The sequence below is a fragment of the Melanaphis sacchari genome, unplaced genomic scaffold, assembly GCF_002803265.2.
Source record: "Melanaphis sacchari strain LSU unplaced genomic scaffold, SCAv2.0 Contig12_pilon_pilon, whole genome shotgun sequence".
In the NCBI taxonomy this organism is placed as follows: Eukaryota; Metazoa; Arthropoda; class Insecta; order Hemiptera; family Aphididae; genus Melanaphis; species Melanaphis sacchari.
This window is the reverse complement of record NW_020270527.1, coordinates 4,114,955-4,132,416: the sequence shown is the minus strand read 5'-3', so window position 1 is coordinate 4,132,416 and position 17,462 is coordinate 4,114,955. Positions and strand designations below refer to the sequence as shown.

Here is a 17,462-nt window from a genome sequence, read left to right as displayed (position 1 = left end):
AAAAAGGTCTCTATGGAATATACATTTTTCTCAATATAAAAAGCAAAAAAAAAATATAATATAAAAGTGTAAAATGTTTCAACTTCAAAATGGTAAAATAAAAATGTCAATTATCTACATCAGATATTGAAGGTTGGAAAAGAATGAGGTATATGCACATATTATAAATTGAACTAATGACTAATAAGTTTTTTGGTTTTTTTAAATGATATATGACTTTATGCAACTGGACGACTCATTTAAAGTAACTATATTTGTATAAAATCAAAATACAATTAAATTTGTTAAATTAAATTTTTCTCACAATACTACGTGTTTAAAGTCTAAATGCGGAAAAAAATAACACAGATAGGTGATTTTATTTATTATAATATCTGGGATACAGAAAATACGATAAAATAATATAAAAGATATGGAAACGTAAACAATTTAGACTGTACAAAATAATAATTGGAATTTCGTTAGATGATTAATTCCTTTTAAATCAACAAAGATATTGTATAATATCGAATATCAAAAAATCACTATCAGTACACCTACGTCGTTTTGTCAACGTATCGTTAAGACTGAAGACGTGATTCATCAGTGTTATAACAGTGCTCAGTCATCCACATAAATCGGAATTTGCATACTTATCTGACCAACCACTTGGTCAACAGGATATTGATATACTTTGAAAGCTATACAAACATAATATCTTCTTAAGCAATTATTATTTTACCATATAATATTAAAAATATAACCATAAATTTAAAGTGAAATTCCCAAGAAATGTCATCATTGTTTGGTAATAATTTAAATAACAATATAAATTTAGTAAGCCATTTATTGTTTTTTACAATAAAGTTGTCCGAACAATCTGTTTTTTATCACTCAAGTTTTGTAAATAAATATATAATTTGCAGTTCTGTTAAATATTTAATAGATAGTTAAGTCTTATTGTCGCGTAGTATGTATATAGCACGTTCGTTAAAAATAATATCAATGATGGCTGTAATAGATATTTTAATAAAAACAATAAGACTATTCATAAAAAAAAGTTGAATTTATAAACATCATTTTATAGTTTAAAAAATGTAATAAGCAAGAGAATTCATCCTGCTATAGAGTTAATTTATTTCCATATCTTCGAAATAATATTTTTGGCCGAAATATCGTGATAAAAATATCTCAAGAAAAAAATGTTTTTAATCAATATATCTCCTCAACTAATTAAAAAAAAAACCTTTATCCACATAATTAACTTTTTCAGACCCCAGGGTCACTGCAGTGTACCTTATTTTCAATAATTCATTACGTAGAATCTTGTCAGCATATTAGTTCGAAAAATTGAGAATTTTATTTTAGTAGGTGTATATATTATTTAATAAAACTCAATAAAAATAGTATTAAAAAGAATAACAACCGATAAAAATGATATTTTTAACCTAATTTAATAAACATTGTTATTTTTACCATTGTTATAAGAAATACGGAAATATCCATTGTGTAATAATATGTTATTACTTTTTTGATTTTAAATGAAAGTAAGAGTCATTTTTAAATACAATTTAAGAGAGAAAATCAAAAGTTAACTGACAAGTAAAACTCGTATGATTAAAGACTAAGTATATAAACCTGCCAAAATGTCTAACTATACTAATTAATTTGCAAAAATCCCACCTAATAAACAAATAAGGCCTTTAACATGTTTATCTTAATGACATAATATGTACATTTAGTAAATACCTAGCAATTAGTAGATTCTAGCAACTATTTTTAAATATTATTTATTTTTTTTTAAATATTAAATTTTGATCATAGATACAATTATGTATTATAATAATTATTCATTTTTAATAAGCTAATAAAAATCAGTACAAAAGATATTTTGTTTAAAGGTATTTTTGTTTAAAAATATTTTAATCAAAATATATTATTTTAAAGACATTTTGACTGGTCGCCGTTTACTTCGAGTAAATTTCGTCATTCAACCAATCACTGAAGTAATTTATCTGTTAAAAGATTAATTTGATAGTTTATCTTGAAATAATTGTATAAGATAAATGATTTTGTACTAAATAGTCACTATGTCTGACTAAGAAGAATTTATAATATATTGATATTACTATAATATATAATACTACAATGAGTAATTTATTTTTTTATTGGTTATATAAGAGGTAATGACCTTTGTAGTTAGTTTGTTGAAGGAAATTGAACTAAATTCTTCCAAAACATAACCATTTTTAATAGTTAACGATTATAAATTAATACTGGTATACCAAATTTAGAATCATACGAAAAAATTAGTGGTATAAACACTATAAACAGATTAAAATAATTTTAATATTAGAACAATTTTATTTTGTATTACGAATGATACTTAAAAAAAAAAAAAAAATGATTTCCATTTTTTGTACATACAAATATTTTATGGAAAATTATAGTCCCTGTGGTTATTTATATTTTAATTTTATACGCCAAAATTAAATATATTTTATCTATAAACTATGTATTTAGGATAAATATATCCATTTTTTTTACATTTTTTTTTTTAGTTTTTTTACAATATTTAAAAAAATTATGGAAATATTCTTCTCTGGTTGACATCCCGAAATACTAACTATAGATGCTATTTTCTACCAAAGACCATTCGCGATCATAATAATTTTTACTGCCCCGAAAATTGATGATAGGATAGTGAATTTACATAAAACACACTTCATTGCGTAAAATCAATATATTCATTGCTACTCTTAGAAACTAAGGATGTATAAATATTTCGTTAAAACATTAAAAATTCGAAGTAATTTACATGGTTATTATATGACAGACGTAAGGATTGGATCACACTATGCGTTTTGTCGGCAACCGAAAAATACTATCCCGATTAACCGCAATCGGGACGATCGATCATACTGTGCGTTTTATCAGTAATCGAATACATACAAATGAAATTAAAAAGCCCGAAAATTTTAATTTTAAACTGATTTTCAATTTTAACGAAATGTATCTAATATTATAAGTAAAAAAAAAATAATAAAAAGGTCGTGTTAATTAAAATTATTTGTTTTTATTTAAAATATGTATCAACTAATTATGCTATTAAATAATAATATACATCTATAAAATAAATTAAACATAATAATATATAAATTTATATTACAAATATACTTCAAATTTTTAATTATTTAAATTTAAAAATGAATATTAATTATTCATAAAATTTTCAATTTCAGTCACTGATAATCCACGCAAATGTGATTGGACAAACTGAATTGCATATGTTGTGCTTTACATCCTGAAATGCTTCCTGACCATTTTAAATCGGTTCCGCAAATCGGTCTAGTCCTGGCTCTAATAACGCGTTTCATATTTGAATCTATTTTATTTTGAGTGCTGCGGTTATTGAACCGATTACCGATCGGCTCTTGTTAGTCAGCAGCCGACAAAACGCATAGTGTGATCCAAGCCTAAAGTATATACTATGTGGGTAGAATTCAACATTAATTGTTGTTTTTGAGATTAAATAATATTTGATATTTATAAACAAAATTATAATTACTTGATCAAGAAACTAGTACTATCTACATAATTTCATTGACGTTCAAACATATAATAATGACGTTTGAACCTTTAAACTAGGTAGGTATATAATATTGTTATGTAAGTACAAAGTTTTTGTTCATATTAAAATTTTATGATGATAATTGGCATATGTTAAAATTTTAAATAATAAATTTACCTACATTTATCATTTACTAATTACTATAATAGCTGTGTTACTCAAATCCTTCCCGTTGGAGTGTAATTTTATGGGTTCTTTCAAACAATTTTTATTTTGAACGTCCTAATAAAAACCAAACAGATCGCTACACGAGTGCATTGTTTTTTCATCACTTTTGGTTTTTTGTATGTAGTTGGGTTAGTTGTTTATTACATAGGTAGAAATATCTTTTATAGAAAAATTATTATAATATTATTATACAAAAACAACGTAATTTTAATCTTGAAACTTCTGAGTATCACGTTTAATATTTTTAATTTCATTCTTAAATAAATATTAGATGGATAGATCCATTGTTTGATATTAAAATATTTAATTTAAACTTATAATAATTTACCCACGAAAATTAGAAATTATTTAGCTCTAATTGCGCTATTTTTACGTACTTAAACAATAAATTCAATAGTTGTAAATTAATTGTTTGTGCTCAATTTATTAATTAACTGCGTCGTATAATAAATTAAGACAAAATAATATATATTTTTAAATTAAACAGTATAGATGAAATATTAATGGTTTAATTCCTTCATATAATCGACGACTAACAAACAGTAATTATTTTTTACAAGTAGAGAGTTTTAATATTTTTTTTAAATTAAACTTATAAATTATCTATGATAAGATTAGTTTTTGGATAAAACAATGGAAATTTGGCATAACAATAGTATAAAATAATGGAAATTTGGCATATTAATAGTATAAAATAAACTATTAAATGATCAATATCATATTATGATAGCACTAAAATAAATTATTTGAATTAAATAAGTTATTGCATTTTATCTTATGAATACAGATATTAGTAAAATATTCTAATTTAAAATGCAGTATTACCATAAACTATATTTTTAACTTATAATAATATTCATATAAAAGTTATTTTAATCATAAAAAAGGTCGAATACAATTTAAATAACAAATAATTCTATCTAAAAAACACAATAAGTATATAATAAAACTTTTTAAAAATTCAATCTTATTATTCGTTTTTATAATAATAAAACTAATTTTGTTGACATAATTCTCAGATATAACAAAAAATAATAATATTTCTAGTATTTTCACACATTTTTTTTAACAATTATTAGAAATAAGGTTTCAAAAATTTAACTATCAATTAATAAAAATATAAAAATAACTATATTTTACTTTTGAAGTACATTAGTTTATGTATTATATTTAGGTGGCTAATTATTGTACCTAAACATGTTAATTATTCGAAGAATATTTATTATTTTGATATCTATTAATGTTTTTGAAAATTTATTTATACATAATTTCTAGCCGGAAAAAACAAAATGTATTTATTTTTTAATTTTCAAAAAAAAAGTTTTTTTTTATTTTAACTTTAAATAATGTAAATTTTTTTTTTCCAAAAACGTTAATACATTTTGAAATGATGAGTATCGTTTGATAAAAGAATTATCCAGTAGAACTTTGTAAATAATATATCACGAACAATTTAACTAGATTTGATAGACCATGTACGATGAATAAAATCATTTACCTTTTCAGTTATATTTCACTTTTTATCTCTTGTTGTAAATAAAATGCATTTGATAATTTACCTATAATAGTGATTCAAGCCATATATTTTGAAACTAGGTTTTACTAAAAACTTAAAAATATTTTGTCTTGTAGAGTTATGGGTCGATAAAATATGTTTACATTAAAATAAACCGCAGACAAGTAGGTAACCGATCTGTTGTATATTTTATGTCAAGATTACCACGTTATTGAAAAGGTCGCTATAATGGATTTGTTAAATTTAAATTCAATGATAAATCATTGTATATGATTAAATACGATTCTTAGATGAGATGGGCTGTCATCCTATATTATGTCTACAAAATAATTGTCAAAAAAATATGATGATGTATTTTGATATTTTCTTATTTTAGTTAGATTAAATAAAATAATTGTTTTATTTATTATTACAATTTGAACAATTGAAAAAAATGTAAAATTTATATATTTTTGATGTTTTCAAACACTGTAAGCAATAAAGCAATACTTAATAGCAATTTTATATTCAATGTACCTATAAGTTTATTTTATTAAAAAAACAGTATTTTTATATTAAATCTAATAAAAAGCAAAATATGTATTAAATTGACAATATTTATAAAAATCGCAAAAAGAGACAAAATATTTATACAATTTATTATTTTTTCAAAATGCATATTCAAAGAAATTTTGCTGTAAATTTCAAATCATCTCCACGAAAAAATTTGGTTTTTAAGTTAATAATATGACCATAATAATAATAATAATAAAAAATTCGATTTTGTTAATAATTTATTATGTATATAATTTTTAGGTTCTTATAATGTTTTTTCTTTTTTGTTTCCTTTAAGTACTGGAGAATTTCTTCTTTTGAATTTAAAATAGATAATATTTGTTGTTATAACAATTTTGTATTTTTTTTTTTTACATTATTTCTAATAGAGAAAGGTATGTTCGTATAAATAATTTCACATATATATATTTTTTTTTTATGAACTAAACGATACTTGTTTTAAATACTATGAGTATATTATATTAAAAATAATTAAATTTTAATTTATTGTAGTATATCTTCTCAGAAAGCTTTTGAAATAAACGTATGTTAATAAGTTTGAGAATTCTTCCGAAATTAGAAACCCTTATATTAGTAGAAATGTTTATAGTTCCCATTAAATGAAAAATATGTTGAATCCGTTTAGTTAGACTTAATATAAATAAAATGAAACAATGTTGATAACAACCTAATGATATCTAAAATAAAAAATTTTCAAAATAAATTGCTTAATTTATTAAGAACAATATTGATCGATAATTTAATACGTATTTATTTACAGATATTTGTAAGTATACTAAAAATTCTTCTTCTTGCTGTTTTAAATCCACGATATGTATTTTTTAAAACTCTAAATAGTTTAATTAATATTGTATAAATTGTTGTGCGAGCATCGAAATTTTTTTTTCGTTTGTATTCATCTAAAAAAAATAAACTCATAAAATGTGTTTTCTTTCAGTAAAATCCGATAGCGAAAGAACGTGAATCAGATGTTTTATTTTATACATTTCTACAAATATAACAATATTTCATTTTCATCAGCGGGTATGTGAAATAAAATAATCTGAAACAACACATTAATACCACGATAAAGACATATTTATAGTATTATAAGAGATTATCTATTGTTGGACATGCACAGCGTTACAGATATAATATGTACCGGCAAGAAGTATTAATGTATTTGGGATAGCGAAATATATTAATTACATTTAATGGCGTTACCTATATTGATTTATGAATTTTTTTTTTTTTTGACATTTGCGATGAAATACGATTTCCAATGTGCGTTAATCTAGTCAAATGTTACAGTTGTCACATTCAACTGTAAAATGCTGGATGAAACGTTCACGTCTTTTCATTGGCGACCACAAAATCCCCGCCGACCGTGGTGGAACGCGGTCGCATGTGTCGCTGAAGGGTGGCAATGCGATCCGCCAGTAGTTGGTGTTGCCATCATAATCAGTCGTTGTTCGGACTCCGTTACGGTTACTTGGATTTCGATACGGTCGTGAATGATTTTTTTCGAGTGAGTAGCATACTTACGCGCGTACGATTCGCGAAGTGTATTGGCGTCATAATTAAACACACACTATCGTAAATACGACAATAATAACGTGATATTTAAGCGAAACAATTTGGATTACCGCCGGATTTGTGTTGCAATAAAAATCACGGGTATGTAAACTTTATGGTGGGCTTTGAGGTATCATGTGTATACAGTGAAAACGTCGGCTACAGCTAAAAGCCATTTTCTTAAAACAAAAGACAATATTTTATGAATACTTAGTTGCTTAAAAACAGTATCGTATCGATTTTATTATTATTTTAAACGCGGAGGCACAACGTTTTATATGGATATCGTTGCGTTTTCAAATTACCTTTGAAAAGATACAAATCGTGTTTCAATAACCACTTCTATGACAAACTATAATAGTTTTTAGAGTATAATTTTCTTTAATAAGTTATACTTTTATCGATCTCGTTGTACATTAAGTTTAAATATTGAATAATATAATACTGAATTTGCAATGTATATTTAAATTATTTTGTGTCACGAAATACCTAGGAATGAAGTCAGAACTCAGTAATACGAAATTGGATATATTTTACTACTGTATTATAAAACAACTAGGAATTTTATTATAACTTTCATTATATTTAGAATTATTTTTTAACTTGTTTTATTATACATTTATTTCCTTTGTAATTTCCCTAGTAATTTATTTACCAAAAGATTACAAATGTTGAATGATTCGTTGGAAGTTCTAGACAAATGTTTAATTATTAGAAAATTTTATTTATTATAAGTTATAGAGATACTTCCAAAAAACTTAACTACACGTTTCATTTTTTGTGAAATTATTGTGCTAACTTATCAATTTATGTAATAATAAAACCTTTGTAACATAAAAATAATTGTATCAATTTTTTATCAATATAATAAATTATTGTAAATTTTCAAATGATAGTAGTTAAATGGTGATTTAAACATCTTAAAGATACCATAATTACTCATTTAATAATTAATTTTAAATTATTTAGCACTTATCGAACTATTTATTTTGTTAATTTGTCTTTGATTAGCACTAATCCGCACGTTCCTAAGAAAATGTCTTAAAATTATTTTAAATTGTGACATTTAGTATTAAATTATTTTATTATTAATACATAAATATTGAATTAAAAAAAAAAAATAAGTAATTAACTGTTTTATATTTATTTTAAAATATACTTGAACCATATTGTATTCGTTAAGAATAATAATACAGGTTTTAATAGAATAAATTCGAACAAAACCAGTTAATTAAAATTATTATTTATATTGTTTAATATAATTAGTACCAAATATAATGTTCAAAAGATATTTTTGATATATTTACCATCGTAAGTTAGTATTTAGCTTAATGTTTATATTAAACTAACAATATTTGATATAATTTTATAAAAAAAGAAAGGAAATAACTTTTATTTTTTATTAATAATTTTATTTTTTAGTTATTGAATTAAACTTCCTTCTTGTATGTATATTTTATGCAAAATTAATAAACCTATTTTATTTTTATACTTAAAACTATAGTGATGATTATTTAAATTTATATTTATGTATTCTGATTATGTATGGTTGTGTTTTGTTTATTTCTCTATAATCGATGATTGGAGGTGATAATTATTATATTTTGTTTTATTATTCAAGTTTTATTAAAACAAAACAAAACAAAAAAATAAACAAAATTAAATGAAAAGAATTAATAATAATCAGTTTCTTTGCATTTTGTTCTTGGTCATTATTGATATGTATTTAAAAAATCGAATTATCGAATGGAGTTTTTTAACCTATATTCATTAAGCATAAAAAATAAACATAAATAGTAAATTAATTTAATTTTAAACATTATACTATACAAATTTGTACATATTTTTTACCTGTATTTTATTTGAAAAAAACCACAAACAAATATTTTTATAAAAATCAAGATGATTAGTTTAACAAATATAAAAAAAAAAAAAAAGTATAATCTCATTATTAATCGAACATTTTTATTCTAGTATTTCAATAGTGTTACAGTTTAATAAAATCGAATTAATAGTAAACACAATACACCGAGTATTAAGTTTTTTTTCGATACAAATCCACATAGCTTATCTGAAAACAACAAAATATCTGAAAAAAATGACGTATCATATTAAGGAGATTCTGTACACTATATTTATTTTACATAAACAGATATATTTTTTTATCCATCTTACCAATACAATTGGTAGTATGATAAGATTTTTGAAAATATAATATTTTAATTTGTTATTTTAATGATATTATCATTATTATTATTACTTTTTTTTTTCTGACATCTATCTTTGCAGTTTTTAACTTTCTCTTTTAATTTCGATTTTAACTTTTAATTTCAAATGATATTATTGAAGGTTTTTAAACAGTAGGCAATAATTATACAGAATAAATACAAAAAAAAAAAAAAACATCACAACAAAGTGGAGCAATCAATAAAGTAAATTTCACTGAAAATTTAAATATGTTTCCATATTATTGTATCTTATCATGTTATAACCTACCAGTACTGATGCGGACAATATGTATAATGCGTGGGTACCTATATGTTTATTGTTTATAACAAAAATATTATTCGTTGATCACAGATTGATCCTTGGTTTCATGTAGGTATATTCCAGTATACGCGAGTCTCTGCTAATTCTAATGTAAGTAGTTATACACATTAATATAAGAATCACTTGTCCGTACACATTTACACAAATTGCACGCACATCCATAAAAACAATTTATTTATATTGAATTTATAAAAAACGGTAAATAATTGAATTCTCTTAATTAAATATTTCTCTATCATGAAAGAAAATCACTAATATATTGAACATTAGTTGTACTAGATATTAAATAAGCCTTAGTAATTTTATTTTTTTAAAGAATATTAGAACACTTAGGTTATTTTGTCTACACATCCCAGATAACAAGTAATAGTTATTTTAACTCACAATTTAGTTAATTACACTTATATATTTTACAAATAGTTTTAATGTATAATATCGGTTTATTTAATGTCTATTTCAGTCCCATGGAATTGAACGATACATTTTAAATTATAAAACTTTTTTATTATTTTAAAAACTAAATTATAATAATTGTATATTTTTTTCAGTAGCGATTATTTACCAATATATGCAATAATAAAAATATATTTACGTGAAATTAAATAACACAATTTATTGTTATTATACTCGTAGTTTATATAAAATTAACAACAATTTTAAACGACTGTAATTAACATAATATTTACATAATTTGTACAAATGTAAAATAATTTATTATTTATGTCTATAATAGTTATAATATTGTAATATTAATTAATGTTTTTTGCCTCTTTCAAGATTTTAATAAGTTATTAAAAGTCGTTCGTTAATTTTTTTGCACAATATTATTATGTTATTATGATAGGTATAAACTAATTTGTCAGTCAAGAAAATCGACAAATAAAATCTTAAAAATATGTGAAAATTATACTTTTAACCTTTATAAATAACTATTAATCGTTACTATAAATTTAAAAACAAAAGTATTTAAACCCATTGCGTGCTTCTGTGCTAGATATAATAATAATCGTGTTATAAATATTTTGGTAAATTTATTTCTATACTTAATATATATTTTTCTTTAAAAATTATATTACTACCTTACATTATGTACGATAAAAACCATAAACGTATTTTTATGGTAATTTCTTTTTAACAATGTTACTTCTTGTATGAGGTTTCATCTGAATTTTTTTTTGAATATTCAAGAAGAGATGATTCTTTTTAAAACATTGGTACAATCTCTACAAAAATGTAAAAAGAAAAAAAAGTTGATCGGGTTTGATAAAACTTAGTCAAGTAAAATAAAAACAATACCTTGAGTTTAATATGTACTTATAAATTTAAGTATTACTTATATTATAAAAATATTATTTATAATATAAATGTTGACTTCATGATTTATTAAATATTTATTAATCAATAAAAACAATTATTATTATATGATTATTTGATTAAAGATTATCTTGTAAGTTATAACCTGCACATAAGTATTATTTTTATTTGTATGTAAAAATGATCTATTATGCTAATTTTAAATGTTTAAAAGCTAAAAAAATTACATCGAGAAACGAGGAACATCATGGTTTTATTGTGTTTGTAGTAGTTTGAAATAAAAATTTGACATTGTAATTGAATCTTATCAATGGTCTGTAAAAATCTAATTTTAAACATCCAGAAAGAAGAAAACGTTTCAAAGATTTTGTTTTATTTTTTTTTTTTGAACAGGTCAAATCAAATTATTAACATTAACATAAATAATATGAAAATCTATAGATATATTATAGTATACACAATGTAGTGTAAAAGTAAAAATCTAAAATTCATATTACGCTATCTAATTGTATTTACTTAAATGAACGTTTTCTAAATATATTTATTTAAAATTACATAGAAAACTGCTCTTTTTTTCTATTATTAGGTTTAGAGTGCACCTCTTCAGTTAATATGGAAGTATGGATGTTTTAAATATTAATTCAAAGACAAGTATTTGCATAGGTACAGTAACTATTCTGATTCAAGCAATTTGTCAGCCACTTTTTAAAGGATATTTTATAATTATTAGTAACTTATTGTTTATCATGCATGCACTGGAAGTTAAATTTTTGATGTTAGTTGAAGCGTTGGGAAATGACCTTTTTCCGTTCAGTGGATACGAAATGTCCGGCGGGCGGAAAATTTACTGTCCAAATCAGATTAATATACAAAATGTATTGATATGTTTTATTGAATACAAGGCGAATCACTAAGTACGTTAACCTCATTTTTTCCTTTAATAATGCAGTTATCAAGTAATTGATTTTTGTAATTAATGTATATACTAAAAAGCTATATTTTAAAATTGTTGAAAATGGTTTGTTATTACTTAATTAGTGTTTTTTTGGAAATACATATTTCTATTCTTTAAATATAATTATTTTTAATATTCATTTTTTGATGAATATTTTTTTTTGAAAAATATAAATTTGTATCTTCACTCTGTTACTTTATAAGTAGTACAAAAAATCTCAACAATTTTAAAATATGATTTCTTTAAATAAAAATTTTCAAAAATTAAATTTTGAATAATTTCGTCATTGACAAAAAAAGAGCCAAATATTAGCTGGTGTGTGGGGGACTTGTGTACGAAACATTTATTATATGTTGAATCTAAATACCCGAAAGCACAGCATGATCAGTTCATTATGGATTACAGTAATGTCGTCGGAGGCGGTTTTGGAGGCGGCAGAGGCGTGACAAAAATATAGTTGCATGGATCATGCGGGAAGGCAATTTCTGGGCGAAACGCAGCAGGCGCCTGCGATTAAAATAGCTCATTTGTCACACACTATTATACTATTTAAATAAGGTAATAGAATAGGTTTAATCGTCTTCTTGTGTTATACAATAATAATTATAATAATGTTATGTCAAATATATTTTTATTAACTTAACTTATTAGTCAATTTCGCGTATCATAGTACGTTGTGAATAGATCCCTGGAATAAAATAAGACGCAAATTAGGAAAATTCACTCTGCGAACGCGTTAAATACTTAAATTCCGGAGTTCTTAATCGTATTCCATACAAAATTTATAAACAATCGATTACTTTTTTTATTTTAGTTCTTAATTTTATCATTAGTTCGTATGCATTTACATTAAATGTTTATTTTATCGGCTAGTATGCATTTTCAACGAATACAAGGACAATGCAATTATTTATTTATTCAACTGTAGTGTTAAAATACTCATATTAATAAGACTGTAGTTAAATATATTTCTAAAAAATAAAATGTTATGATTTATAAAAACTTACGTTAAAATGGCGTATTTGTAACAATAGACAATATATTATAATTATCTTAATATTGAATATCGTAGTTCAATATATTAATATAAACAATCGTGATTATGTACTGTAATTAAAGACGATAAATACAAATATTAAAAAAAAAAAAGTCGTAACTATTTATTAGTACCTAATAGACGGACGAGCACGATAAGAATATAAGGTATTCTATACTTATATTTAAAACCTTAAAGATTAATTTTTAAATTTTTAAAATTCCAATGCGTATAGAAAAAAAATATGTACTTTTTCATTATTTTTTTTTTTTGAAAGATTAAAATCGCTAGGACAAATATATATTGAATTACAATTTATAAGTTATAGTAACTAAAATAATAATTTTTTTATTTGAATATTAAAGTTTCTTAAAATTAAAACCCCAAAAGTTTACAAACATAAATTGTACTTTTGCATTTTTGATATTTTAATAATTTTGGTGCTAAATGTATGAAAAACTTGTTGTAGTATATTTTTAAACTTCTAGAGTTAAAAGTGTAAATTTTATGAATTTAAAAAAATATTTAATTTACTTTGTAATTTTATGATTTTTTTAAAATATTGTAATTACTTGATTTTGAAACATTTTGATAGATAGATGAAAGAGTTATATAATATTTTATACTACATTTCAGATCAATTGTTTAATAAAAAAAAATGCTATAAACATGAAACGAAAATAAAACTTACAAAAGGATAAATTTAAAATAATTACCTTAAAAAAGTCAAAATATTTTATAATTTGTTTTTTCTATTTAGAACTAATAACGCCACGGGATCTGTTTTTTTTTTTTTTTTTTTTTTTTTTTTTATGACGTTGAAATTCCATCTTAATATCTAGAAAATGTTAACATAAATATTAAATGAAAATTTAATATTTACATAGTTATTCGAGATTTTATATTTTGCCATATGAATTTTAAAGCTATTATTCGATATAATATTATTCTGTTAAATAATGTCTTATATTGACTTTGACAATTTGCCGTTTTAAAATACAATTAATAAATTTCCTGACAATGTTAATTTGTCTTTTGATGAAGTCCCCACAAACATCGATGAGTTGTGGTTTAATAATAATTAAAAGTTCAACAGTTGTGTACAACTTCTATAGCCTATAATATGGTTGAAATATTATCTACTATTTAAACTTTGTCTTAGCTTATAGATACACAGGTATGTGCTTCGGGGCTTATAGGTCATAATCATTACATTATTATCTAAGTGATTACAACATAAATCATAGTTCACGTAATTGATGCCGGTTCGAATTCTCGTAATAAATTTGGTTGTCCTACGCGGCAGCTCGACTCGCAACCGAGAAACAAGGCCATATTTAATATTAATCGATCGTTTATAAGAGGGTAGGTAAAAGCAAAAAAATCATTGTTAAATGCCAATAGACCATGTACATCTCGAAAGAATTATCAGAGTCCAATAGTACATAAACACGAGGATAGATAATATATTATATTATACCCAATGTAGTAAAGCAGTAAAGCTGCTCATTATGTATTTTGACATGTTAGATCGATAAGCAACCGCCATTTGTATGTTGTTTTTGAGTGACATCAAATGCAATAGTATACAACTATGAGAATAAAAATTATCTACACATAAAAAATCTACGAAAAACAAATCGAATAATATTAATAATTATTGCTTTAATAATAATAATAATATGATTTAATCTCGATCTACGAATAGAAAAAAATAATTATGTCAAAAAAAAAAAAATTCAAGTTATGAAGAGGATGGTACTTGTGCGTGTGTATATAGCACGCGAAAATACATTGTGCTCTCGTGGCCTTGTTACTTTTACGACCAAAGCTCTTGTGTAAATTTCATTGTATCCACATAAGCTTTTTCTCTTACACTTCTATCGCATTGTGCGTTGTTTGAGAAAGGGTTTTAAATATGTACCCTATCATATACGATTATATTATATATGGTATACATATATATATATATATATATATATATATATATATATATATAAGTATACTCTCGCTGACCGTTTGGAGTAACTATGATACATTATCGATTGAGAATTTAACACGGCGTGTGAAGTTTAAATATTGTTAATCTAATAAATAAACGTCAAACATTAAATATTTTTTCAGGTTGTCACAATATTCTGATGATTTTTTAACATTTACATATATGAATATATATTTTAGTACAACTACTATGGATAGCTTTTTAGCTTCGGGTTAAAATTATTAATTTAATCATTATTGTTATGCCATCCAAGTAGTTTTCTTAAAATTTATAATTTTTATTTTATCCCATTTTAAATATTTATTTTGAAAAACGAATAAAGTCATTAAATCTATGACAAAACAGATATTCACATTATTAAATTCATTACTAAATTGGCATTCAGCTCTAGGGGTTTAATATTCCCAGTAAAGAATTATGTAAAACAGTTTACGCTCAGATTATCCTTTTTTTTCGAGTAAAAAATACGAAAATAATATTAACTATCATGCACGTGACGTCAAATTTAGTCAATTTATTAACCAATATCTTTATAGCGTAACAAATGATTGATTGACAGATAACTTTTCATGACACATTTATACATGTTAATGTAATAATGAATTATTTTATAAGCTACTTTATACGTCTAATAAACTTTGTTATTTTTTTACAAAATACCTGTATAATAATTTATACAATGTAGATCATTCAAATTCAAGTTATTTTAGTTTTAATTAAATTATATTTATTCTTTTATTTTTGTTAATCGATATATTTTCATTGAATTTAGATGCATTTTAATAAGTTTAAATTATTTTATGAAATATTTACCATCTGTCTATTTATATTTCATAGTACTGTAATAAATTTTGTTATATATAATATATTATAATTATACATATCATAATCCCTTTTTTAAATTGTGTATTTGTGGACAATTATAAATTTAACGAAATAGAAATCAGTTTTTTTTCATATATTGTGAAATAAAAAAAAAAGTTAATCAAATATATATTATATGTCTTTATTGTGAAACGAATAATAAAATTCAACATTATATTTTTTAGATTTTTTCAATTTATATAAATTTATAATTTTTTTTTTTTTTTTTTATATTGAGTAATGATTTGTTCAAATGTTATGACGTGGATATTTCTATAGTATTATGTACTAACTATTAAATATAATTATTTTTATTTATCATAATATCATTTGAGTACATTTAGAAATTTATTTCGTAATGATCGCAAATAATTAAAACGTGATGAAGTAGTTTAACATTTTTTTTTTAAATGATAATACTTACAAAATATATTAAAAATTGCAAATTAATTGAATTTCGTAAATTAGATTGTATATTAATTTTAGAAGTTTGATCAGACTGCATGGTTTTTGATGATCTAAATATCTTAAAACCAATGGTGTATTGAATACAGTAATCAGAAATTGTTGTATATGCTCAGCTTCAATATATCGAACTAGAACTTTGAACTGATTCAAAATAACTATTATTATCAAATAATGTTAACTATTTATAGAACCATGTTTTATAATTAATATGTGACAGTAAATCTTAATCTTTAAATAATTAAAAGAAAATAAACTACTATTATTTTTATGTATATATTATGTACATACGTATATAAAGAAGTGAAACAAAAGTTATATAATTTACCAATGAGATGGAAAAATTATTAAAATAACTAAATGATTAAAAATTATAATGTTTATTAATTAAAAAGTAACTATCACTAAACTAACTAAATTACACATGCAAGTAACTTGTTTCAATATTTAAAAATGACTAATTAAAAAATGTCCACAAAAAATATCGCAATATTTAATATAATGTGAATTATATTCAATTGAAAATAGATCATAGACAATGATATAATAAATATAAATTATAATTTATTTAATATTTTAACTTTACTTACATACCTTATAACTTTTTCAATTAAGTCAAAATCAAAATTAATGACAAGTATGTTGAATTATTCATACATCAAAAATTGCATTTTATCAAAATATTTTTTTGTTAATGTTAAATACCAGTTAGGTATAGAGTTATGTAAATTGTGCTTGGCTATGTTGAATAGCTAATTTGAGTTTTTTGTAAGTCATAGAAACAACATTTATTGATGTAGATGTTCACAACAAATTAATTAGAATAATCAAGCAGGTCTATAGTAAGTTACAATAATATTAACCATCTATTCG

The 17,462-nt window shown here is 22.6% G+C and overlaps 1 protein-coding gene across 1 annotated transcript in view; it reads left to right on the top strand.

The window, feature by feature from the left end:
- Positions 1 to 7,289: 7,289 nt before the first annotated feature.
- The window catches only part of LOC112591167, a 147,910-nt gene continuing 137,737 nt past the window's right edge, over positions 7,290 to 17,462 (top strand). Inside the window, exon 1 of the mRNA XM_025334882.1 lies at positions 7,290 to 7,505. The gene's annotated coding sequence lies outside the window, so the exon portion shown is untranslated. The remainder of the gene's footprint in view (positions 7,506 to 17,462) is intronic.